This window comes from Cyprinodon tularosa, unplaced genomic scaffold, assembly GCF_016077235.1.
Source record: "Cyprinodon tularosa strain WSP-4 unplaced genomic scaffold, ASM1607723v1 ctg343, whole genome shotgun sequence".
Taxonomy (NCBI): Eukaryota; Metazoa; Chordata; class Actinopteri; order Cyprinodontiformes; family Cyprinodontidae; genus Cyprinodon; species Cyprinodon tularosa.
The window spans coordinates 1,676,457-1,704,187 of NW_024039056.1; the positions used below are offsets into that span (position 1 = coordinate 1,676,457).

At 40.2% G+C, this 27,731-nt stretch overlaps 1 long non-coding RNA gene across 3 annotated transcripts in view; it reads left to right on the forward strand.

Moving 5' to 3' along the window:
• The window catches only part of LOC119789665, a 170,403-nt gene that overhangs the window by 65,887 nt on the left and 76,785 nt on the right, over positions 1–27,731 (forward strand). The gene's annotated exons all lie outside the window — the stretch shown is intronic.

Below are 27,731 nucleotides of genomic sequence, written 5' to 3' on the forward strand. Positions count from 1 at the left end.
TTTTTAATAGGGTCAAGATTAGTGCTTTAAAGAAGTTTGAAGGTACACCTGCTTTACCCTTCTTATTAACAGAACTTGAAGTAGTGGTTCTTGACACCTGCCAGAGACATGTGACTACACAGACGTCACAGCCGTATTTACGCCACGTGATTGTTCTTGCTGGAGTCGCGGATGGCTAGAGTGAGCAAATTCATTCGATTTTCATTACTTCAATCATTTTGACCAGCCACAGAGAGAAAACAAAGGATAATCTACCATCAGACGTGACAAAACAGCTCTAGATGCACTCCTTTCTATTTGAACTTTAACGTCCTGACTGACAAATGATAGTTCGATGACAAGGATAATATGGGTTGACCGTAATTCCTGTTTTCATAAGAATATTTTGAGCAGTCATCCCTAGTTCCGGAGCAGAAACTCGAAGAGAACCAGCCTTCTTTATCAGCATGTCATACCTTGTTATGACATGCTGATAAAGAAGGCTGGAAGGCTGGAAGTTAAAAAAGAACCCAGGATCCAAGGAAACTATAAAACTGAATTAAATTGAAATGAATTGGTGAAATTTCTACAGAAAAATTATTTTCCTACAGTAACAATAACACAACACATCAAAAGGGGTTTTGGAGTAAAAGGGGGTTACTACTTAGAGTCTGCAATGCCGTTGCCTAAACAAATTATAATTTTTTTGCACAATACTCCAAAGCTGTTTTTTTCAGAAAATCAACTGATTTGACAGGAGAAAATAACTATTCAGCATAAATGATAGCAGATAGTTGTTTATAGCTAGAACATGTTTGTTGTGTTACTAAGGCTGGCTAAAAGGACATTCCCTTGAATATTATGTTTAGAGTATGTACTTATGTTATGTTAATTCACAACAAATTGAAACTTCTGTACCCAATCGTTGTTTTGAAAGCTCATTCAAGTTGTTGTGCTGTATAGTAAAACTACCCTCAGATCCAAAATCTGCGCAACATTCATGCCAAACCAAGTGCATAAAGAAATTTCAGAGTTGTGCTACATCTCATCTAGGGCTGAAACAATCGCAATAAATGGGAATCATCGATTATTGAAATAATTGTCAACTAGTAATCGATTAATCATTAAATGAAGTGTAAAACAATTAAGCAAATATTTTGCATTTAACATAAAAATCTGTCAATACGCTCTATCCAGAACTCCTCAAGTGAAACGTTTTAGTTTCACCTGGTTTCATTTAGTAAAAAGTCTTCTTTAAGGAACCTTTGGCTATCCGATTATTAATTGACAAATTAATAGATTTGCAAAATAATTGTTAGTTGCAGCCCAATCCCATCAACAGAAATCTACAAAAGGTATTTAAATGTAAATGATGTTCTATTGAGGTCATATCATTACATTTATTCATCTACCAGTAATTCATGGAAAAAGTGTTCAGGCACTTGACAAAATATTAATGACTTGTTTTATATTGAATTATATAAAACTTATCTCAGTTTAGGTTTAACCCAAACCTATCTTACTAGATAGATTCAGACCCAAAATTATGAAGATCCATTCAGTCTAAATAATAAAGCACTTATATTCCGTTGTCATTAAATTAATCTATGGCCAGTTATTACAATCCTATCTAATTGAGCTCATCACATTAAGTAATTGACTTAGCAGCAATCTCTCATCATACACATGTGGCGGTTTCTATGAAAACATATGGGGGAGGCAAATAATGTCAAACATGCTTGGGCCTAATACCTCCATATGTTTATCATTCACTGCATTGCTCATTATGAGAATTGGCAAATAAAACCCAGACCTCCACATAAGAATAACTATGAAGTGCTTTAGTGGCCAAAGGGAGACTTACAGAGATACATGAGAAAAGGTAAGACCTGCATGTTGAATGAGTCTAGTGAAACCACATGACCCTGGCATGCAAAAATTAGACCAGCATGTAAAACTGAATAACTCAAGAATGAATGATCCGAGAGTGCTAATATATGACCTGTTTGTAAGTGAGGAAATTTAAAGATCTCAAAAAAACTCCCAAAAAAACTTTTCCAGACAATAGAATCAAAGTAGGAATGTTTTCATCACCATTTTTTCCCCCCGTTGTGGTGCTGTTAAAGCTTTTCCGAGGGTCTTCAACTAATTAATGAAAGTACATGGAATCAGTGAGGTCTTTATCAGAGAAATGGTGGTTAATGGTGTTTATGGATAGATATATCATGAGGTATAGGTTCTGCACATATTTACACATATTTATACATATATTTTTTACTTAACTGACCCATGTCATCTCAAAAGGATGTTTGTTTTTGGGTTTTTGCAATGGAAATTTTTTATTTTGTAAGAAATGTACACAAAGCTGTGCTGTGGGGTCTGTTTAATTGGGCCTTTTTACTGTACTGGTTCAGAATTTAAAACTTTACAATAAAGATATATTCTACATTTAATTATTTAATATGGACACCATTTATACATTGAACAAACAAGATGAAATGCCTCTCAGTCTTCATCACCTGGCTGTCCTCAATCCAGCACGACATGTCTTAAAAGTGCCAACTCTCTCGCATCTCATTCACATTCTCCTGGACCTCTTGGGTACAGTCTGCAAAGCCCACTGAAGCAACCCCCTACAGATCCATGCCATCCTCCATTCATCCCTCAAGTAAGCAAATCAATCCTTCATAAGTTGCCATCAACCAACTTCCTACCTGATCTTTTTATTTTCTTCCCCAGACCAACCAGAAACTCCTGCAGTTCTCCGCTTCCAGATTGTTTCAGTGTGATTCTGCATGTAGGTAAAAAAAAAAACTACAAACCAATATAACCAATATAAATCTTTAAGGAAAGACATCATCAGCCCATAAATGGCAAGGACAGCAGAATATCAATTTTCCATTTTCAACACAAACAAATGTAACAGATTAAAAGTTATCAATGTAAGAAGAAGTAAGGCATGAAAACAAAAGTCATATACAGGGAGTTTTATTCCTGTCCTGGGGCATGATTAATTGTAAGCACCTTTTAGTACTTTCACAAAGTTACTTGCCAAGTTACCAACCCTCCAAGAGTTATTCCTCTACATGCCTCAACGACTGGTAACCCACCCCCTTCCTAGAGGGGTCAGAGTTCCTTTAGCAAGGTTTGGGCTTCCCTTAAGCACTTTGACTCAGACTAGCTTCATCTCATTCTTCTCCCCTAAAGATTTGATCCAGGGTTAGAGGGAGAAGATTCTAACAGCTGCTTGCAAGAGCAATACCAGCATCCAAAATCAGTTACCTCCAAATTCAGACACTGGGGCATTTAGCATCTTTACATTACACAGGAATTGAGAAGGGATAGAAACTTCCCTATACTGTTTAGGAGAAGTCAATGGCTTTTCCTTTAAAAAAAACAAATTATATAATATCTTGGCTTCAGCATTCAGCTAAAGCACAGCAAGTAATGTCTCAGATATCTGAGATTAAAGGTAAAGTCACTGAATTAAGTTGTAGGTGCACAAGTTGGCCACTTTAATGTAGTTAAAAACCGTTACTGTTTAAAAATGTCGCTTTAATTATTAAAACTCCTTAAGGTTTTCTTCATGTTGCAAGAAACTACAAACAACCAAACACTGAAGGAAGCCTCAACGTTCAAAACCTCCCTGCAGGACACTGGATTTCACTTCTCAGAATAAATAAGATTCTCATATCACACCTTTCTGATAGAAACACTGCTTTTAATGCAATACTTTGGAATAGCTTGAGGCAGTTTAAAGAAGGGATTGTGTCAGGGTTGAGTGGAAAATGATTGATAACCCAAATGCAGATATGAGGGGGCAGAGATGAGTATTTGCTGGTTTAATGGCAAACAGAAACAAAATCCAAGAACAGAATGCAGAAAACTAAAAACCAGGAGACCTCAGGGGGGAACACACACGAGGAGCCAAGTAAGAACGAGAAACCAGCAAAGAGTAACTGAGCAGGAGGTGTATATATGGGAGACAGAAACAATGGGAGGACTAATTATCTGATAGGGAGCAGGTGTAGACAGAAGTAACTAGAAGGAGCTAAGGGAAAGGAGAGTGGCACAAAGGGGCAACAGAGAGTAACTAAAAAAAATACAACAATGCTTAAATATAACACAAAATGGAAAAGAAACCAATGAACAAGAAAACACAGAACAACATAAATCAAAGTGGAGCTGAAAACTTAAAAAGAAATTCAAAACAGAAGGTCACATAGAAAACGACCATGGCAGATTGTTTTTTAGGCAATTTCTTTAAACTGTCCTGTAAGAAAAGAATATGGTCACAATGGGGAGGGATGAGTAGATCCTGATCTTGGAAAGCATAGTCTCGTAGCTAAACCTTCAGGTTGGGGACTCAGGAGCTCCGGTGGTGAAAAAGTGTCAGAGGAAAGCAAAGTGTTCCACAATATTAATTTAAGAGAAAATTAACCTCCTCCCCAATTGATCTGCAGGGTTGGTGGGAACATAAAACGGAAATTGTAAATGCGGCTCTCTTGACTAACAACTTACCAACATTCATCCCTTTTGTTTTCTATCCTCTTGCATCCTTTGCTCTTTTATGTAAACTGTGAAAATATTGCTTCATTGATGTTTTCTAGAGGGCAGTAAAGCATTTGAAAGCATATTGGCTTGTTTTGTTCTCATCAGGATGAAAGATACTGTGCTTTCATGATCAATACAGCAGTAGAGAATTACTGTGTTCAAGACACTTTGGTGGGGCCAGTGAAGCAGTCATACAAGTCTGATGTGTTGAGCCATCATCTCATCAGATGTCTTAGTTCGGTCCACTGGTGGTGCCTAAGGAAACATTCAGATATTTAATGTCAAACATGCCTGATGCCTCCATATGCTTATCGTTCTGTCTCATTATGAGAAGCAGCTAATAAATTTCTTCAGGATCGAAATAGAAAAAGTATGGGATGTGTTATTTTCTTACCGAAACAATCTCTAGGGGATGAAATATCTGCTGCAAAAAAGTAAAAAAAACCAAAACAAAACAAAAAAAATAGCCTATTGTTATCATCAGTTAAAACTTTATTTACCTTAGATTGTATGTGTACAACAGCTCCTGTCAGTGTTGAATTGAAATGCAGCATAAAAATCAAACTTTGTTCTCATGCCTTCGATTTTTTATAAACGTGAATATTTGATGATTTATGTATTATGTGTTATATTAGATTAATGATCATCTCTATGCAAAGGTTAGTTGTAGAAATGTACCATCAACTTTGCATTGACTTTCAGCCTTTAAGATAAATCTGACAGAGTTATGCATAATTTTGAGGTGTTTTCATGATATTTCAAGTACAAATTGTACTCACTACCTTATGTATCTACAAACTAACTAATCACTCTGTCATTACTGTTGATAGAATAGCAATCATCTTGGTATTGTGAGCAACTTAACCTCAGATGTGCTTTTCCAGATTTTAGCATTTCTGGTTGAAAAATTAACATCGTATTTTTTCTACCTCTTTTAAATAAACACTTAGGAAGCATTTTCTTCTCAGGGTACATTTTGTTAAACTAAAATTATAACTCACACTTTGTATTTGGTTTGTGTAATCAACCAGTATAGTAGAAACATGTTCAAATATCCTTACATATTCTATATTCCCCCATTTTTACTGAAATACCAAAACTGAATAACAATATATATAACTCGCTTATAATAAATCAATCAAATGAGGCTGTGTTTGAGTTTTGTTAATTCTTTTTTTTTTTTTTTTCTGCATCTTTTACTGACTTTTTTTTGGATCTTTAATGTATTTTTTTATTCAGTCAAAGCTTAGACCACATTAACACTACACAGTTTTACTTGGTGTAAACAAAAACAAAATATCAATGTCAAAATCTGGATTAACTATAGACCTATAATACACTAATGTTTAAATTGGGTCTTCTTGTAAAATAAATGTAAAAAATGTATTAAAATTAGTTTTGTACTTGTACATTTGTATTGTCACTAAGACACACATGCCACTGACAAAATGGCAGTACTGTCATATCATTTATATGGTACACCTAATTCCTCTTGGATCTACTGTTCTTTGTCTATCAGGACTACTTGGAAATCAAGAAAAAACTATTTATTTTGTTCCTGTGAAACAATAATAACTTAGTGCGGCTGAAATTGAACCTGCATAACCCAGACATTAAATACAAGAATAAGCATCATTGGAAAACCCCTAGAAAATAATGTAAACCTGCTCAGAAGAAAGATATTTTCATGGGTATTTATTATTTGAATATACAATACCTACATAGTCAATTCCACAGTGTTAAATATGTGGTGTCAAAGTACATTGAGTCTTTTAGAGTTATTACAACAACAACAAACAGAGCATATGGGACCAAATGCACCCAGATTAGTGTTAAGTGTTACTTGAACACAGCAAAATGTGTATAAATTAACTTTTGTATGCAACTCAATCAGTAAAGCAACAATTTCTAACATTTCTATTTAACAATTAAGATCTTCTGGATATGTTGAGCATTAAGCACACCTTTAAGTCAGGAACCCCTAACAAGAAAGAGTCGACACTAGGGAAGTGTTTTTTTTATATCAGAAGCTGTAGTGGCAATCTTCGATTAAAACCAATGATGATCAAACAGGATGATGATGAAGGTCGGCTATCACTCTGCAGAAGCATGGTGTATTTATGGAGACTAAAGGAAACAGAAACAACTTAACTGCTAAAACTAAAGCAATCAACAGCTATTTGATTGACAGGACCCCTGGGTGCCTGGTCCCCATGGGACCCGGTTTGAGTGTCAAACCATTAGGGCTGACAGTCAGCAATGACTTACTGATGAAGAATCTTTGCCTATTGTGCTAAATAGACATCATTATGCTCAATCTAATATTGTTATTCATGCAAATTATGCAGATATGATGACACGTGGGAAATGTTGTCATTTAAGCAAAGTTGTTGAGCCTCAAACAAAGTTTGTGTTTTAACTAGTTCCATTTAAAGGCTAGCTGATCAAATTTGACTCTGGTAACGTGGAGTAAAGGGAAAGTGCTCAGGCTCAGTAAGGCTCCTACTTTTGTCCCTGATGTGCTTTTAGATTAAAAAAGTACTTCTTTTAGGTGTGTTTTTGTATGGTCGTTGGCTCATAGAGGTTGGAGTTTGAGCATTTTCCGTATTCTTATCTTGCTCGTTTTAATTATAGGACATATTCAGCATCATGTTCAATGCTGAATATGTCACACTAGAATATTCATGACCAAAGTTAGTCGAAAGTAAAAAGGGGAAGAAAGTAAGATGTAACAGTAATTATTTAAAGACCTTGTGCAGCAAATTCTCAAGGGAGAATTTGAGCCACCAGATTTATATGTGTGTCTCTGTAGACATGTGTTTGTGTGCATCTGTCATCCTTGGCTCACCGTACCTGGACACACCAGGGGAGCATGGAGAACTCTTTTGGCTTAACTAGAAGATCTATCTGTCGGTCTGCTTCCCTCTGTGCTGAAGTGGCTAGTTAGCATACAAGCTTCCTTGCATGTGTATTTAGCCTGCATGGGTTGTCTGTCCATGTGCATGTGTGTGTGTGTATATATGCATGTGTTAAGGCCTCATCTCAAGTCTCACCGGAGACTTGTTGTCTAAGATTAATGAAGGTCACCGGAATCCTCAAAAGAATTCCAATAATTAAGGCTTTGTTTATCAAAAACAAGTTATATTAAGAGCAAAAAGATTCATGGTAATTATTCATAATCTTAACAATTCAAGTGTAGCCACCTCATTTGTGCCTTTAATTCTTCTTGTTAATGTTTTGCATAAATCTGCATAATTACTTGAGATGCCTGTTGTATTTTTGACAGCTACTCAGTTCGTGTGCACTAAAGGGTATCAAATGTGCCTCACACTGCATGCTAAAAAAGTGCTTGTGTGTGGCTGGAGCACCCAGAGCATATTTCAGCCATCAAGCCCCGCTACTGAAGGCTGTAAAGCATGCAGAGAATGGGGCGTTTTCTATCAAACGGAGTAAATGAATGCTTCCATATCTGGTACTCAGATTGAAAGCTTTAAGTGAGACAAGCTAAAAAAAAATCGTATTCAGGAGTCACAGCATCCAAAAATTAACCCCTGCCGTAAAGGTAAAGGGTGAAATGCTTAGTTTTAAAATATGCAGCCCTTTTTAGAATCAGAAATCAGAATGCCTTTTAAGGCTATCTTCACTTATACTACATCCGGTGTCCACTCAATCATCAACTGAGAAAAGTTGCCGTGTTGCAGTCCACACTCAGAGCCATCAACTCTTATTTCGAAACTTACAATTTTACGTCTACTTTACACTTTCTGTGTATGACTTCCCGTCTGGCTCATCTGAAGATTAGAAACTGATTCCTTTTACTCGTCATCTTTCTCAAATGGACTGCATCCCCACAAACAGCAAGCGACGTAGGGGAACTCTACGTCAGGCTGCAGTGCAACAGAGGCAGTATGAATTACCACACTGGCTAGAAAGGCTGCTATTTGTTAAGGATCAAGCATGCACATATTAAGGTGTCTCTGTTAATGAGGGATAAAAGAGCTGTAACAGTACTGATCTCTCAGTCTGCATTTTCAATTAATATGGCAATGAGCAAAACACAGAAACTTCTAAATGATAAACGGTGGTTGTACTCCTGCATGTTCAGAGCAAACCTTTTTCATGACAGAGGATGATATTTATTTATAAAATAAAGACTGAATTTTATTAGCTAAAGCAGTTTATCCGAACCCTAATCCTCTACTGCCCTTGCCCTTCATTTGTTAGATGTGTCTCAGCAGCAATCAAGTCTTGGAGAAACCTTGTCATCCCTCATTCATATAAGTCTGGTGTGTGGCACAAAGGATAAGCATAAAAATAAAGAAATAAACATAAAAGCAAGTCCTTAAACATAGTTTTTTAAGTATTTATGGATCATTGCTACTATGTTCATCTAGCATGTCTGCTTCTCCCTCCTTGAATCTTCAGTTGGCCTTGGCAGAAGGCCGTTCATACTGAAAGTGATTCTGCTGGAGATTTATTCCTGTTATAAAGGAGTCTTTCCTCTCCACTGTTACTTTAAGCAGGCCTGTTGTGAGGGATAGCAGTAGCATCAATGACATTATCTAAGGGAATATCTACTGTTGCCACATTCTTATCAGGTTTTTGTATTCTTTTTGTTAATTTTTAAACTTTTACGAATGTCCCACATCAGATTCAACAAACGTTCTTAACTTCAATACATTAAATCATTGTAAATGATCCTCGTAAATGTGATGCAGTCAACCACATTAGCGTGGGTTCCTGAGAAATGTAATCTGCATAATTACCGTGCCAATAATGCGATATGAGGCTACATATCAGTGGAAAGGTTACGACTTCCTACACTTTTCAGAAGGTGTTAATTCATAAAAATGGTATTTTACTTGTTTGAAGATCGAAGATCTGACTGAGAGCAGGGCAGCAGAATTAAATGACCAGTAAAAGCCAAGCAGTGGGGAATAAATTACAAGTGCTGTACATGATGTGTTTGGACTGATACAGAAGTAAAAAAAAAAGGTCAATTAAAACTTCGGATGGAGGCTTAACATGAGTTTGCCATCAACCAACACAACAACATTCTGCAAAATCTCCTTTTACACAAGTCACCTGTACTGTACAGTCCAGACCACATTTGTCATCCATTCATTGTACTCTCCATTTCTCTGATGCACAAACAACAAATATGTAACAACAAAGCCGAGGAGCTGCGATGGAGTGAAGTGAATGCAAGTCTTGTGTTGCTGAAGTCTCCATCCATTTTCTATTCCAGATGTTTTTTCAATAGTAGTTTGATCTCTGAATGTTCTTTCTTTTAATTAAATGACAACAAATTAAACCAGTGTTTCCTGGATACTGATGTGCCATCTGCAGAAGTAGTGACCGATTGTTCTGTCCTAAACGAATAAAAATGTAATTGATAATTGTGGAGTTGCATAATATATATCGATGTGACCTAATAAGATGGGCAGTAAGCTTAAATAACAGCTGATTGATTCTGCAAGACTCCTATGTCAAGTGTGGAGCACTCATAAAATTTGTTTTTGCCTGAGAGAAAATTAGAAATGGTAAATGTGACATTTTTTTATCCATCTGCATGATCCGATGCACTTCATCTGTAAAGTGCCTTGCGATGACATGTTGTAAATGTAATAAATTGATAATTATTATACTGCTGTAGTATGGTACCATTATTCCTTACACATTTTACAGAATTTTGCACATTGTTTTGAAATAGCACATTGAAAAACAACATAAATTTATGTACTGTTCATGAACAGCAGAGAAAATACAATTTTGATCGACTTTGATTAATTGTTTGAAATTCTGTGATTACTACACAGAAGTACTAAATAAAGATGTTAATGTTTAGTCCAGTTCTGTGTGTTAAATATCTAGGTGTTTTTATGTGAATGTGAGTCTTTTAGATAAATTTTTGTGATTTTGATCATGTTTCGGTGGTGGGGGAGGATGCCGGTCGGACCTGGCAGGCCCAAACGTGTTGTGAGGGTCTGCTGGGAACGTCTGGCGGAGTCCCCTGTTAGGCGGAGCTTTAACTCCCATCTCCGGCAGAACTTCGAACACATCCCGGGGGAGGTGGGGGACATTGAGTCCGAGTGGACCATGTTCCGTTCCTCCATTGTTGAGGCAGCTTATCTGAGCTGCGGCCGCAAGGTTGTCGGTGCCTGTCGTGGCGGCAACCCTCGAACCCGTTGGTGGACACCTCCAGTGAGGGATGCTGTCAGGTTGAAGATGGAGGCCTATCGGGCCTTTTTGGCCTGTGGGACTCCGGAATCAGCTGATGGGTACCGGCGGGCGAAGCGGCATGCGGCTCGGATGGTTGCTGAGACAAAAACTCGGGTGTGGGAGGAGTTTGGAGAGGCCATGGAGAAAGACTTCCGTACGGCTCCGAAGTGATTCTGGTCCGCCATCCGGCGTCTCAGGAGGGGGAAGCGGTGCAGCACCAACACTGTTTATAGTGGGGATGGTGTGCTGCTGACCTCGACTCGGGACGTTGTGGGTCGGTGGGCGGAATACTTCGAAGACCTCCTCAATCCCACCGACATGTCTTCCATTGAGGAAGCTGGGCCTGGGGACTCTGGACTGGGCTCTCCAATCTCTGTGGGCGAGGTCACCGAGGTGGTTAAAAAGCTCCTCGGTGGCAGGGCCCCGGGGGTGGATGAGATCCGCCCGGAGTTCCTCAAGGTCCTGGATGTTGTAGGGTTGTGTTGGCTGACACGACTCTTCAACATTGCATGGACATCGGGGGCAGTCCCCCTGGATTGGCAGACTGGGGTGGTGGTCCCCCTGTTCAAAAAGGGGGACCGGAGGGTGTGCTCCAATTACAGGGGAGTCACACTCTTAAGCCTCCCCGGCAAGGTCTATTCGGGGGTGCTGGAGAGGAGGGTCCATCGGATAGTCGAACCTCGGATTCAGGAAGAGCAGTGTGGTTTCCGTCCTGGTCGTGGAACGCTGGACCAGCTCTACACCCTCAGCAGGGTCCTGGAGGGTGCATGGGAGTTCGCCCAACCAGTCTACATGTGTTTTGTGGACTTGGAGAGGGCGTTCGACCGTGTCCCTCGGGGGGCCCTGTGGGGGGTTCTCCGGGAATACGGGGTGCCGGGCCCTTTGATACGGGCTGTCAGGTCCCTGCATGACCGGTGTCAGAGTCTGGTCCGCATTGCCGGCAGTAAGTCGGGCTCGTTTCTGGTGAGAGTTGGACTCCGCCAGGGCTGCCCTTTGTCACCGATTCTGTTCATTACCTTCATGGACAGAATTTCTAGGCGCAGCCAAGGTGTTGAGGGGATCCGTTTTGGTGGCCTTAGGATTGCGTCTCTGCTTTTTGCAGATGATGTGGTCCTATTGGCTTCATCAGGTCGTGATCTGCAGCTCTCGCTGGATCGGTTCGCAGCCGAGTGTGAAGCGGCCGGGATGGGGATCAGTGCCTCCAAATCCGAGGCCATGGTCTTGAGCTGGAAAAGGGTAGAGTGCCTTCTCCAGGTCAGGGGGGGTGTCCTGCCCTAAGTGGAGGAGTTTAAGTATCTTGGGATCTTGTTCACGAATGAGGGAAGAAGGGAGCGGGAGGTCGACAGGCGGATTGGTGCAGCGTCTGCCATGAAGCGGGCGCTGTACCGGTCCGTCGTGGTGAAGAGAGAGCTGAGTAAAAAAGCGAAGCTCTCGATTTACCGGTCGATCTACGTTCCTACCCTCATCTATGGTGATGAACTCTGGGTCATGACCGAAAGAACGAGATCGCGGATACAAGCGGCCGAAATGGGTTTCCTCCGTAGGGTGGCTGGGCTCTCCCTTAGAGATAGGGTGAGAAGCTCGGTCATCCGGGAGGGACTCGGAGTAGAGCCGCTGCTCCTCCACGTCGAGAGGGGCCAGTTGAGGTGGCTTGGGCATCTGTTTAGGATGCCTCCTGGACGCCTCCCTGGTGAGGTGTTCCGGGCACGTCCCACCGGGGGGAGGCCCCGGGGAAGACCCAGGACACGCTGGAGAGACTATGTTTCTCGGCTGGCCTGGGAACGCCTTGGGGTTCCTCCTGAAGAGCTGGAAGAAGTGGCTGGGGAGAGGGAAGTCTGGGCCTCCCTTCTTAAGCTGCTGCCCCCGCGACCCGACCCCGGATAAGCGGAGGAAGATGGATGGATGGATGGATGGATGGATGATCATGTTTCACATTTTATTGTCACATACTGGCGCTGGTCTTGGTCTTGACTCGGTCTGGACTTCCCTCGGTCTTGGTCTTGACTTGGTCTGGACTTCCCTCGGTCTTGGTCTTGACTTGGTCTCGGACCCTAAAAGTCTTGGTCTTGTCTCGGTCTCGGTCTCGATACACTCTGGTCTTGGTCTTGTCTTGGTCTCGGGTTAGGTGGTCTTGACCACAACACTGCTTAGCATTGGGCGAGACACTTCACCTGCATTGTGTTCAGAGGCCTGGTGGCGCCAGTGTACGGCAGCCATCACTTCTGTCAGTGAGCCACAGCATAGCTGTGGCTACAAAAGTGCTATATACGTAAAGACCATTAGATGTCAGGTCTGCAGCAGTGAAGCCTCTCCTTTTCTTCTAATGTGCTCCACTCCTCTAGCATCTCAAAGTTTCTTATAGCTTAGAGAGAAGTGTTGCAGAATTATCTATTTTTGTGGCAATCTAGCTTAGAATTTGGCCACCAGGTTCACTTGGAGCGTTCTGCACATTCTGGTCTTTGGCCTGTAGCCTTCTGTCATATTGACTCCTCATGGTGAACCCTAACCAGTTTCAAAAGTTCACCAATGACTTTTTGTTCTGTGTTTCTCACTCAAAAAACAGATATGCTTTGAAACCCTTTCTACACAGATAGATGTGAATGACTTTAATATGCAATTTGTCTTTAATTTCTTCCATTCTGGCCTGAAGGTGGTATATACATGTGGACTCAAAAAAATTTAAGGATGATAAATGTCTGCAAATCTAACATAGATATTTTTTTGGGGAACTGAAGAAGTGGTTAATAATAGTGAATAAATAATTTAAACAAAGGGGCTGTTTTTTTAACTTACAAAAGGGAAAGGTGGTCTTAATAGTGTTTCTTTGTTTGCTAAATAAAAATAATTGCCTTCTTTATATACCTTAGTAATCTTTGTCCAACTTAGTCCTTTTATGATTTCAAACAGGGGTCACCAGCCTTTTTAAGGCTTAGAGCTCCTGCATGGGTACTGAGTCATAGAAGGAGCTACCAATAATGACCTATGAAAGGAGGTGTCAGTGTTCACCAAAACTTTATAAAGAAACATGTTTTTAATGTTTCTTTTATTTTCTAATTTTCTTTTAAAAGATTTTTTTATTTTTATTTTGAAAGCTCAAATGCAAGTGTGATTAAAAAAAGAAGAGTATCAGAATAAAATTACATTTCAAACTTAGACCAGTGGTGAGTTGTGTTGACCCTTCATTTAAAGCAAACAAGCATTTCAAAAGAGCACTAAAAAAGCAGAAAAAGAAGTGAACTACTGAGGGGCACATACTTCTTCACAGCACTGGAAAGTGAAGCTGTCCTATTAGTACTATGACATAAGTGATCTAATTTAGCCCCCCATCCCTCCTTAATTTGTGGTTGCTTAGCATGCAAAAAGCATGGACATTAATGCATGCATGATTTGAGTGCACTGGGCGATGATTTTAATAAATAGGCAGTATGTGGAGGCCGCAGGTCAATAGTGTTTTGATTCATCTTCCGCAGAGGTAGAAAAGTCTGTGAATGATGTGAAAAAGGTGAGGCCACACTTTACACCAAGTTTATTATACCAACCAGTTGCCTGATTATCGTGGCTGTTTTTCCTTCACCTTTGTGCTAATGTTTTTGCACAGACTTTCCTATATCCATATGTGTAGGCTGCTTTCTCGTTCTCTCTGTGCTGCGTGTGTGTTGTCCACTGTGTCCACCTTCTGTATGTAAATCAACCTTATGCCCCAGCTTAGAGAAACATACGGCTCTGATGTTAATTGTAATGTCTGATGAACTAAAGTTATGAAATTGAAAAAGATGTAGGAGGAGAAGCAATAAGACAAAGAGAGGGAATGATAGGAAAGAAGTAAAAAAAGAAAAAAAAACACTGAAGGCTTCCAACTTTCTTTAATTATGTTTACCCAACAGGCTTTGCTTCCTCATTTAAATAGCAAAAACATCTGGCCACGTCGCGCCACTAGCATGGCGGTGGTAGTCAAGCAAATCTTGTGGAAAATAATGAAATTAGATCCCTTGTGCTGTGACAGTGGAAGGGCAGAAGACATCCGCTCCATGTTAATAAAATTCCCATGAATGAGTGAATACAATTAGGAAATTGTCAGTGGCGGCAGTGAACTTTTGTAGCTCACTGATGTTTGCATCATTCGATTAAGGCAGCAATTTGGACTTGTTTATTTGCGTCTGTTGTGGCTTTTATTAATTGTGACCTAGCAGTGATTGACCCGCGATTAAAGCAGTCACATATGATGTGGCTGAGAGTGAGGGATGGATCGCTGGGTTGGCTGATATACAGCATGCTTTTAGTGTTGCTTTATTTGTCCCCGAGAATGTGTCTATGGGAAATCGGGCAGTTGTGTATGGGTTTGTGTACTGTACATACACCTATACTGCATTCTTGTTTGTTGCAACTCTCCATACTGTATACTGTATAATGTATAATATGGGGACAACTGGAAAGGCATAATAGGTGAAGTTGATTGTATATTTACTTAAGAGGCATAGACAGCAGTGTTTATCTATACAGACTTCAGTTCATTGACATAAATCACTTCAAATGTTCTGGGTTTTTATCATCCCACTTCTGGGGTCTAGTTCCGCTTTTTGAGTGTCTTTTGTAAATTTGAAGTAGCGTCCCTCTACCCTTCTTTCTCTGTGCTTTCAGAGGAGGAGGCTGTGTTTACCTTAGAGCTTCAAGCAGGGAAAGGAAAGGATTACATTTGTGGAAATGAGTTGTCATTTCAGGAGGTAATAACGGATTTGGGCCTGAGAGCTCGACAAACACAACGCGGGCAGAGCGTGTAGGATGAAACATGGGAGCTGCAGAAGTAAATGTGGTGAACGCGTCCATTGTGGATGTGTGAGCACGGGAAGGATGGATCAAAAATTTTCTCACACACAAGCTGTGTCAAGCTATCCTTGTGGGGACTTCCACTGACTTCCATTCTACCCAACCTGAACCATTACCAACTCATACCTAAACCTAACCGTAACTTGGTTTACAATTTAGTCCTAAACCTAACCCCCATCCCAAGAAAAGAACTTCTCGTCATTGAGACCAGTCTTTGGTCCCCACAAATACTTATAAATCCCCAAGTTATAGCATATTGCAGGGAAATTGTCTCCACATGGTAACAAAAAGGCAGTCAGGCATATACACACACACACACATACACACATGTCTGATTATTTGGCTGGACATCTGACCAAAAGACAGAGTTGTGTTGGATTCTGTTGATGTGCCTGGCGGATGGTGCTGGGGTGGATAGACTACTTCAGTTTTTTAAATCTTCAGTCCATTTGAACGTAATCATTTATATCCCTGTTGCTTGATTTGGTTCATCCTACCAGCACAACTATTCAGGATTTTCTGACAACCATGTTTTTGCCTTGGCTGGCCTCAGAACTGCCTTTGCTGCATTTTATGCTGTCTTAAAATGTCTTGTAGTATGGAAATCCACATACTTGCCTGCCAAGCAGACCTCTTTAGTTTTTCCCGTACTCTGAATATGGTGACCTTTTTCACCATGCAGGAGTTTGCCAAACTTATTAAGCAGAGGCCTTCTTCCTCTGTCTCAAATCATATGTAAAGCTGGGCAGAGTTTTTCTGATCCACTGATGTTTTGACAAAAAACAGAAATGCATTCATTAATTATTAGCAGAGGCTGAGGAAGGTTTATAATACGTAGGACTGATGTTACACCCAACTTCATGTGAACCCATGCTAAACACTGTATGGTAGGCAGAGTCTGCCATTTCAGCTGTCTCCTTAAACCAAATTATGGATATACCCATCACTAATCGCCAATACATTAACTTACTTACATCTACATTAGAATTTAATATTTGTTAACAGAACTGTACCTAAAAACAGTGTCATTCAGTACCAGTGTACCCCAGTCTCAAGATTCCATTAACATAAAAACAAAAGAGTTTTGTTTGAGAAAGAAGAACAAAACCAAACTCACAGGTTGTGCCTACCATTAGGGGTCTCTAGATGATCATTTTCTAGGCTTTCCATGTACTGCATTTGATGTTTAATGACGGAAACATATGTAGGTGTCCTGATGGGGCTGAAATGCTTATTCCAGGCAGCGTGGAGGTAAGGGGCAAAGGGTTTTAGTTAAGTAAGAACCACATACTAGCAAAGACATTTTACCATGTGCAGCGGTGAAGCCATGAAATCGCCAGGCTTTTTGCTATTAATGACACCCGAGGTATGAAAAGCCAGGGGACTTATAGTTTCTCCACTTTTCATGGAGAATATCATTAGTCTGAGATGGGAGATTTCCTGGAGGTGAGGTGGTGAGGTAAAGGCCTACATTTGTGTGAGTGTGTGTTCATTATGTGTGTGAGTCTCTAAGCATTTACATCTGTGAGAAGAAAGGGAATGCGTACAAGTATCTATTTGTGAATTTTTGTGTGTTTGCAATACACATGCATCTGTGTGTGTGTGTCAAAAGACAGATGGGTAATGGCCCCTGTGCAGAGAGCGGGGCCCTGTGTAACGTGCAGCTCTGATTGCAGACCTGATTACCTGCCATATGCTAGCTGAAGGGTTGAGGGCCGGACCAAATGAGAACAGTATGCAAACGTTAAAGCAGCATTTTTATAGTGCAGTCATTATACCCCCGCTCTGGCAAATGAAAATGAGCATGGCAGGGAGGGAAAATAATGAAGTCATAAAAAACGGACGGGTCACGGTGCATGGCCGCCACCTCCCAGCTATAATCCCAAGGAAGGGTCCCCTGCTATGATGTCAGTAAAGCATTGCTTTGAGCGCATGGTTGGCTGTATTCCAATGGAAAGTTTCCAAAGAGGGAAGGTGGCACTTAAAGTTCAAACTGGGTCTCTCTTGAAGTCAGAAAATTAGAGCCAAACATGTTTTTATATGGGATTCCATCTCCCTAAGTGTGATGTGAATAGGTTCAACCAGTTTATGCGGTCTTTATTAGTCATGCAGCATACAGGGCTAAACTGACCTTGCAAGATGATCATTGACTCTACTTTGAAAACACTTGTTATCCTAGGATTAACACTAACCAATTATTGCAGCCAAATGAGCATAGACAAAAATATCTGTCTGTTTTGCTATGTTGTAACCTCTGTCATCTCTACATATGACAGAGGATAACAGGAATTCTTCAGAGGAAAAAGAAGAGTGATAAAATGATATCCAAGGGGTTGATAGGAATGGAGGAATTATAAGTGTTGCAAAATGATACATTACGGTAAATAGGAATCAAGACACAAGATACTATTAATGTTTAGCAAAACTTAACTTTATGGCATATTCTTTTATGGTTACAGTTTTTCATTAGTAAATTATTTCAGTTTTAGCATTGAATGGTTTTAACAAACACGTGCTGAATTGCAAACCATTGTTCCAATAATAAACGTGTTTTTTTTACTCATCAAATTTAAAATAAAACCATGTCAACATCACAATGTTTTCATTCTTCAAACATCCATATGGCATCTATCAGTCTTTGAAGATGCTGTGATTCCCTCCAAGTTGGCTAAAGAAAAATAATATAAATCCCACCAGAACCTCCAAAAATGAATGAAAAATTCGTTGCCTGAGAAAAAACTGACTAATCCTTCTGATTTGTCATAATTGGAGAAGTTCAAATATATTAAAATATGATGTGATGTAAGGATGGGAGGTGGCTGAAGGGTAGTAGTCTTATGTAGTGTAGCACAGGCTCTGTTCAATTGTGTTGTAGTAAAAAAAGAGCTCAGGTGAAAAACAACCCTCCAGATTTATCATGTTTCCATTTAACTCTAATGCAAATTTTAAGTTACGTTTTAAAAGTTCAAAAAAAGGAAATTAAATTTTTTGGTGTTTCCATTTGGTTTAAATAGAATTAACCTAGTACCTGAAAGCATAATTTCACATCATGCGTCCCCATTATGTTGTCACGGATGGCTGAATTAACAGGAGGTAGAGGCTCAATCCAGCACACCACAGAAGTTTTATTGAATGTGTTGCTATCAGGCAAGTTCTTCTTAGGTTAACATGTCAGCTAGTAATGGAGATGTGGCTTCCAGCCATGTTTATGGACATAGTAAAAACATCTCTGAAGATGCAGACAGCAAAAACAGCTGATCAGTCATGTGATGTAAAAGTTTGCTACACCAGAGCTGATTTGAAAGAAAGGGTCCATCTCCCGTTATGTTCATTAAAACTTTTTTTGCAAAAGCCAAAAACTACCTCAAGCATAACTAAAAACTTTATTGCAAATTAGAATTTTTCTTTTTTTTTTTTTGCTTATAAACTTTTTTGATGCAAAACTTCATAATGCACATAAGAAAAGGCTGATTGAAACACACCTAGTGTGTCCACTGTAGAGCGTGGTGGTATGGGGAACTAATCTGAATTTTTCCTGATCAAATCCCCTAAGAGAAATCATGGAAGGCACCTGATTATGTGTAATGGGGTATAATCCCTTCTTACCAGGAATGGAACGGATGCCTTGGGATTCCACTAATTGGAGAATATTGTTCGCAAGACATTTGTGTGGGAAACTCTCCTAGATCTGTTATCCCAATGGTCCAGTGTATATCCAAGTCAATGGATGGATGGATGGATGGATGGATGGATGGATGGATGGATGGATGGATGGATGGAAGGAAGGAAGGAAGGAAGGAAGGAAGGAAGGAAGGAAGGAAGGAAGGAAGGAAGGAAGGAAGGAAGGAAGGAAGGAAGGAATCTCTTTTTTTATTCTATAGGTCCTGTCCAAATCTTTGCTAAACAGTAAACATTCTATAAAAGGATTTGTTAAGCCAATTTGATCAACTTTCAGCAATACCCAAACTGGTGATAGACTCGCTTTTAATTTCAGCTGTTTCTTCATAAAAACACACAATGTCTTCAGATAAAGCTTTACTTAGTTTTTACATCTCCTCCTTGGTCCTATGATCCTTCCTGAACAAGACACCAAGACACTTCAAAGCCCAGTGCTACGAAAATAAAATAAATGCTGATTTAAAGGAAGTACTCCAACATTTTCTAGTTCAGAACCATGGACTCAGACTTTGAGGTGATGACTCTCACCCTAATGGCCTCATGCTGTATATGTCCACAAACCTCTTCAGCACACACAAAACACCATTGCTTAAAGAAGCTGACAGAACAACCTAATGTAGTTAAGTAAACATGAGGGTGACATTCCTAAACCAGACAACTTTCTCCCCTGACTACATCTGTATATACTATTCATAAACTGATAGTTACGTAGGATTATGAGCAATTTACAAAAAAGAACTAATTATATCTACAAAGAATCTAGTTTGTTTTGGTGAAAACCCAATAGATTTCTACTCTTCTTATGTACTACTCTGGTTGTAAAATAACCCTTGAAAAAAATTTTTAATTCTGTGCATTTTACTCAATATGCGTGCCGTGTTGGGAAAACTGATTCCCATGTAACCCCCTGGGAATCCCACCTTCCCCCAAACCTGTTAGAAGTATGTCTTAGGAATGACTTTTGTGGCCAGGGGCTTCCCATCCCTTTTCCTATTTCCCTCCATCAGGAGAAAAGGGGGGACTTGTGCATAATCCTAAAGCCCATTGTGGCCTAGTTAGTGGGAAGGGAACATGCCTCTCCAACTGGTCGTGCCTTTGTATGTGGGTCAGCTTCATTCAAATTCTCTTTCATTCCAGTTCTTCTTCCGACACTGTGGCCCATCATTAGCTGTAATATAGGTCACCCCAGGCTTTGTGAGGCTCCAGCCCCATTTGCATTCTTGATTCAGAAGTCGCAGTCATGGGGTGACTGTAGGTAAGAAGGTGGGAAGCTAACGGGGTAAAGATAGCATCAGAGGTAAAGGCAAAGCTTTTATCACTTTTGATGAAAGGATGGGGTCAGCCTGGATACATACTTTAAAGGATCTGGTTGTTTTCCCAGTGGAAAGAAGATAAAACGGCCATAGTTTCAGGTTGAAATGTAGCATAATTTTACTTCTCTCCTTATTGGAGTAAAAAAAGAGAAAAACAAGGTCACTGTTTTAAACACTTTCTAAGCATAATCAGATTTTAGGAAGTCATCAAGGTAAAAATGCTGTCGTTTAAAAAGATCTATTCAAAAAAAGTCAATTTCTTGTAAAGAGTGGCCTTAAACACCTTCATAAGCAAAAACAGGTCTATTCAACCGCCTTCGTAAAATATTGGTTTAAGGTTGTGACAATGACCCAAAAGCAAAATGAAGCCTTTCTGGTGTCAGTATTCATCTGAAACACATTAATAACTTATGTCAGGAAGTGCCAACTGTGGCTTTTAACAACTGTTGCAAAGAATAAATTAAAGACACATCTTTAATATAATGTCAGGGTCAAAATATTTATCACAGAGTGTCACAATACCTGTCTATCTACTGTCTCATTTGTTGCTTATCAGTATTATTCAAATATTCTTGTTGAACCTAACATTGTCTTCCATATCCAGTTTTCTTTATTCATTTAGGAGAAAGAAGTTATGTTTTTTGGTGTTTGTTATCAGCCACTAATCTGTTTGAAGGGATATTTAAGATCAGCTTATTTTTCCTGATCAGCTTCTACCAACCTTGATTGTTCGCTCTTGTGGTTTTATTAATACAAGTGTTGATGCAATGTTCATTCATTTTCTGTAAAAAAAACAAACAAACAAACAAAAAAAAAACTCTGAACTTTCTCTTTCTGGTTTTGCAGCAAAATAACCCCCTGTGTTTTTAATATATTCATGGTCAGAGTTTCTTTACAATACTCTAATCCAATGAATCCTAATTAGCTTTGCTTGCAAGTTAATTTGGCAAAAAGTCGATCTCATTCTCAAAGTTATTTGGACTCTGTCAGGGCCATCTCTTGTCAGCAATCTGGTGTGTGGTGTTCCCACATAAGATCTTAAAGTATAGTAATGTAGATAATCACTGGTTCAGGAACATCTGGATCTTAAATTATCTTTTTCAGATTATTTGGCTCTGTTGTCATCTACAGGTCATTGTATTTAGGTTGCACTGCAGTTTAACAGACATACACTCACCGGCCACTTTATTAGGTACACCTGTCCAACTGCTCGTTAACATTTAATATCTAAGCAGCCAATCACATGGCGGCAACTCAGTGCATTTAGGCATGTAGACATGGTCAAGACAATCTCCTGCAGTTCAAACCGAGCATCAGTATGGGGAAGAAAGGTGATTTGAGTGACTTTGAACGTGGCATGATTGTTGGTGCCAGAAGGGCTGGTCTGAGTATTTCAGAAACTGCTGATCTACTGGGATTGTCACGCACAACCATCTCTAGGGTTTACAGAGAATGGTCCGAAAAAGAAAAAACATCCAGTGAGCGGCAGTTCTGTGGGCAGAAATGCCTTGTTAATGCCAGAGGTCAGAGGAGAATGGCCAGACTGGTTCGAGCTGATAGAAGGGCAACAGTGACTCAAATAGCCACCCGTTACAACCAAGGTGGGCAGAAGAGCATCTCTAAACGCACAGCACGTCGAACTTTGAGGCAGATGGGCTACAGCAAGCTGAAGACCACACCGGGTGCCACTCCTTTCAGCTAAGAACAGGAAACGGAGGCTACAATTTGCACAAGCTCATCGAAATTGGACAATAGAAGATTGGAAAAACGTTGCCTGGTCTGATGAGTCTCGATTTCTGCTGCCACATTCGGATGGTAGGGTCAGAATTTGGCGTCTACATGAAAGCATGGATCCATCCTGCCTTGTATCAACGGTTCAGGCTGGTGGTGGTGGTGTCATGGTGTGGGGAATATTTTCTTGGCACTCTTTGGGCCCCTTGGTACCAATTGAGCATCGTTGCAACGCCACAGCCTACCTGAGTATTGTTGCTGACCATGTCCATCCCTTTATGACCACAATGTACCCAACTTCTGATGGCTACCTTCAGCAGGATAATGCGCCATGTCATAAAGCTGGAATCATCTCAGACTGGTTTCTTGAACATGACAATGAGTTCACTGTACTCAAATGGCCTCCACAGTCACCAGATCTCAATCCAATAGAGCATCTTTGGTATGTGGTGGAACGGGAGATTCGCGTCATGGATGTGCAGCCGACAAATCTGCGGCAACTGTGTGATGCCATCATGTCAATATGGACCAAACTCCCTGAGGAATGCTTCCAGCATCTTGTTGAATCTATGCCACGAATAATTGAGGCAGTTCTGAAGGCAAAAGGGGATCCAACCCGTTACTAGCATGCCATACCTAATAAAGTGGCCGGTGAGTGTAGATGAATTGTTTTCTGCAAGACTGGATTCACTCTGTGCCTCAAGAGGAGGAGCTTCCCTTCGTGCCTCGTTCATACAGAACTCTTACTTTATCACCCTTCTACATTTTAACCCTCAACTATGGTTTAGAGATATGGACCACGACTGAATGAGATTCCAGAGACAAGTGACTGAAATAAGCTTTCTATGTTAATGGATGGATAAACAGATTAACGGATGGATCAATTTTTTGTCAAATGCTAGGAGTGAATAGACCGGTTCTGACCCCCCCCCCCCCTTTTTTTTTTTCCTAATCGGCAATAAAACAATAACACTAGCTACGTTTACATGGACACAACTAATCGGATTGAAGGCCTGATCAGATCAAAAATGTTTCATGTAAACATGTCAGACTGAAGATTCTAATCCGATTAGGTCCGATCGGATCTAAATTTTATTCCGAATGAGAGAGGTGGTTTTTGCCGATCGCCATTCCGATTGGCGTCCATGTAAACACCCATTCGGATCTTAAGAGTAAAATAATCTTCACTGCGCATGTGTGCGACGTCAGCGTGACGTTTTTCCGCCTTGTCAACAACAGGAAACCACCGGTCGCTCTCGCTCTCGCTGTGAACAACATGGCGGGGGGAGTCTAGGAACGCCGACTTATACACTCAAGTTCATTTAAAGCTGCAGGAAGCAGGAATTTATCCTCCTCCTCTTCCTCTTTTCTCTCTCCACAGCCCACTCGCTCTCCCACGCCGGTTCAAGCGCTCATTCTCTACATTTTCTCTCGTACATTTCGCTGACAAGCGCTTTTTTCCTCCTCTCTCCTTTTTTCTTTCCGCTCGCTCCGAGCGCATCGTTTGTCAGGCCTGCCAAAAACCAGAGGCAGACAGAACTGCCAAGTTTGGCAGGAAATTCTGCGCATGCTTAAAAGATTTAATCTGATCCAACGCTTGCTACATGTATACACACGTCATGATCGGATCATTTCATTTAGTGTCCATGTAAACGGAGATTTTCAATTTCCGATCAACCAAGGTTTGGATCGGATCGGGGAAATTTTGCGCATGTAAACGTAGCTACTGGCAAATTGTGAGCGTCTGTTAGAAGAATATGTCTTTACACCAGAATCTACACAAGTTTTCACAATATCTTCTGTGTGGGATAATGTTCAAACAGAAATTATTGTGTGACAAAAAAATGAGCATAGTTGTGACCTAAACTTAGCTGCCTGACGTCTGCTGCAACTCCAGTGTTTAGTATGTAAAGGAAAGAGAGTGTATTGACATATTTTTCTTCCTTGGGAAATTGCATATTTCCTCCTTAATTGATATTGGAGATGTTATCATCAAACGGATGCAGCCCTCGTTTTTGGACCTGCAAAGGCTTCACAGTGGTGTGTTAAGGGCAAAGTATGGAATCTGTGCTGAATAAGGCCATGCATTATTAATGTCTCACTTTTCTCCCTCTTTTAACAACCCTTCTGTCCTCTTCAGGATGGACATTTAGCTCCATGGTGTCTTTTTTAAAATCTAACACCAGGAGTGGGAAGGCGGACAGTGAAGAAAAGGCAATCATATAACCAGTCTGTTTAAAATATCTGTTTGGTTGAAGTAAAACAAGCAATTGGGCATTAGACTGCCTCAACATGGCTGAATCTAGTTTTCTTCCCTTCCTTGTGTGGATTTTCATACATCTAAAGAACCTGGAGTACACACTGCACACCGACGGTCTGACTTTTTGCACTCCCTTGTCACTTCCCTCTCTGGCTTCCCCGTCTCTCCATTAATTGATCCAAACAAGACTAAGATTATCTCTGCTCCTGTGCAAAAAATGCAGGAGTCCCTACCATCTCTTTCAAGATACCAGAAGACGAGACAGACAGAACTTTGGCTGAAACTCCTCTGTCACCTTAAATCCTGACGGGAAGCGCGTTAATATCGCCTCACCCCACCCTACCCTAAACCCTTTCCCTCTTATCTCCATCCGGAGCCTCTTTTGATGTCCCAACTCTAATCAACTTGTCCGGGGCCGAGGGATGCGCGCCTGACACGGGACAATCGCCAGAATCTAAATCGTTACATCTCCTCTGACATTATGGTGGCATTTTTGTCGTGGCAGAGGTAAGAAAAAGTATGAATTGGTTCAGTGGGGACCGTGGTTCTTTCCATCAGGGTGTGGAGGAAGGAGGGGGTTGTTGGGGTGGGTGGCATATTCATATTAGTGTGGAATTAGGCACCTTTTTAGATGTGGAGGAAATCTAGTGTCGGCAAAGAGAGCGCTGGAGTCCACACATGTCCTTATCAGGGGATGGCGGAGGCCCTATTCACACCAGCTCCTATCAGCATAATTCTTTTTGACATTTCAGATACGCATCTTTTGTGAAAGCTTCCAACGAGGCAGTCTGGTATGTTGTCAAATAAAGCACACACACCTTACATGTTTACTACTAAAATATCAGCCTTTTAAATATGTGTCAGGATATTGGCTTTTATCAGGTAATCTGTTAACTATTGTCCAATCCACTTTCATTATCTCAGCTTTTGGTAGGGGTTAGTAGTGCATGCACGTGTTTCGACTGACTGAAATGAACAAATGCGAAAGATGACCAATTAGGATAAATTGATCCTTTCGGTTTCCAGTCTGTTTCTGTTACAAATAGGTGACTCTGTCAGTGTCTGCACTTCAGTTATGTTTGAGAACAATGATTGCTTGTTCCTTTACAAATTAATCTAAACCTACTTAAAGTTGAGTTAACCTTATGAGCTAAGCACAGAAGGCTAGTTTCAGAGGCTTTACTCACTATTCTTTACCTTAGTAGATAATGGATCCAAACTAAAGCAGTATTCCCTTTGGTTGTGTGTGCATAGAGCCAGTAGATGCCAACATCTTTAATATCTAGGAATATCTTCACAATGCTGGCCTTGAGGCTCAATTCCAAATTTTTGAAGAAATCTTGATTATTTTCTGCATGGTCTTGCACATTGCTTCTGAAATGTGGCCAACCTCAGATTCCATTCTGAACATTTCAGAGCCCCACAGAAGGCCAGTGTCAGTGTCACACAGTGAAGGGGTTGTTTTTGGAAGTAGTAACACATGTTGGGATTTTTGGGCTATTATAGGTTGTCGATGAAAAGTAACACGAGTGTTCAGGCTGCAGATTCTTTAAAAACTATGTGCTATGTATCCTGTTTAGTTCTACAGATGACACAATCCCATCTTTTTGGAGTTGAAAAGATCAGAATTGGGCTGTTCTGACTGCCATGGAACAGTTGGATATTCCAACTGCCATTTGTTTCCAAGTTTGAAGACATTTCGCTTCCCATTCAGGAAGCTTTTACAATTCAAAATGTCAGGAAAGGCGTTGAGTTTGATACAGTAGCCAAACAAAGCCTTGTTTTTGTTTAGAAAACATGCAAATTGAAACGGACGAATGGGTTTTGGGTGGACCCATTTAGCTTCTTTTATTAGCCTTCATTGCCTCATACCTGCCAGGCCTTCCATTCCCCTGTAAAGGGTTGGGGTTTCAATGATGACTATCATCGCAAAACAAGGCCTTGTTGGGCTACTGTATAAAGCCTCGAACTCAATGCTATTCCTGACATTTTGAATTGAAAAAGCTTCCTGGATAGGAAGTGAAATGTCTTCAAACTTGGAAACAAAGTCCAGTGGATTGTTATTTTTTCACTTTTTTGGAATGACTATGGCCTGGATGACTAAGAATCTTCACCAACAAACAGTTAGATATGAGTTGCATATGGGTGAAAATATCTGTTTTTTATAGTCGCATCTGTCTGTAGTGTGAATATAACCTCAGAAGTCTTACAGAATTCTGTTACAGCTTTCAAAAAAGGTCAAGTAGCACAAAACGGTGCCTTGTTAAATAATTTGTACTCCTTAAACTGCAGCCTGTTCAAACTATCCAGTCCATTTTGCTGTACAATATTTTTACCATTAAAAAACAGAAAATAGGGCTTACTTTTGCTTTCAGGATTTGTAGCCTTTATTGGTCTCAGCTCTTTATTCAATTAATGCTTAATTAATGTTCTCTTAGTTCAGGTGGAAAGACATATCTCAGTAAGTTTGCAGTTGTGCCTGGTCCTACCAATGTTAGACTCAAAAATGAACTTGGCTTTAGATACAGTTTTAAAATTTCCCACAACTTCATCCGTGACCCATCTGTTGTAATGATTGGACCTAACAAAGTTATTTGCTCAAGAAATTTCTGAAGCCATTACAAACTGTATTAATCGTGAGATGATGTCCCATAGGTTGCCTCTTCTTAATAAAAATGCAACTTCTGGAGGTAGTTTATTGTTTTAAGGTGTCTGTGGGTCAAGTCAATAAAGATATTGTCTTCAATCACCAGGTAGTATGTTTGACTTAAGTTTCTGTGCCCCTAAGCAAGGCACTTTCCCAAATTCCATTTTGAGTTTTAAATTAATGTATAACAATAAGTGTTATTAGGTGAATGTGGCTCTTGTGTAAAATGCTTTGATTGATAATTGTGGCTAAAAATCTGCTTTAATGAACTCCATTTTGAAATTAACAATTTAATATGTATTATCCAGTAAATGGTTAAAATAAAGTTTCAGAGGGTCCTAACTGCAAACAACTAGTTACAAGATAAACGCCTACATCTTAGTAGCAACCCCACCTCATCATTATCTTTTTCCTGTCTGAAAAAGAGGTATTAAAAAATAAAGGCCTTTAGTTCTTTATACCCCTGAGTATCCACAGATCCATTATATCTATTATTTTTCATTTACCACTCCTAATAAAACTG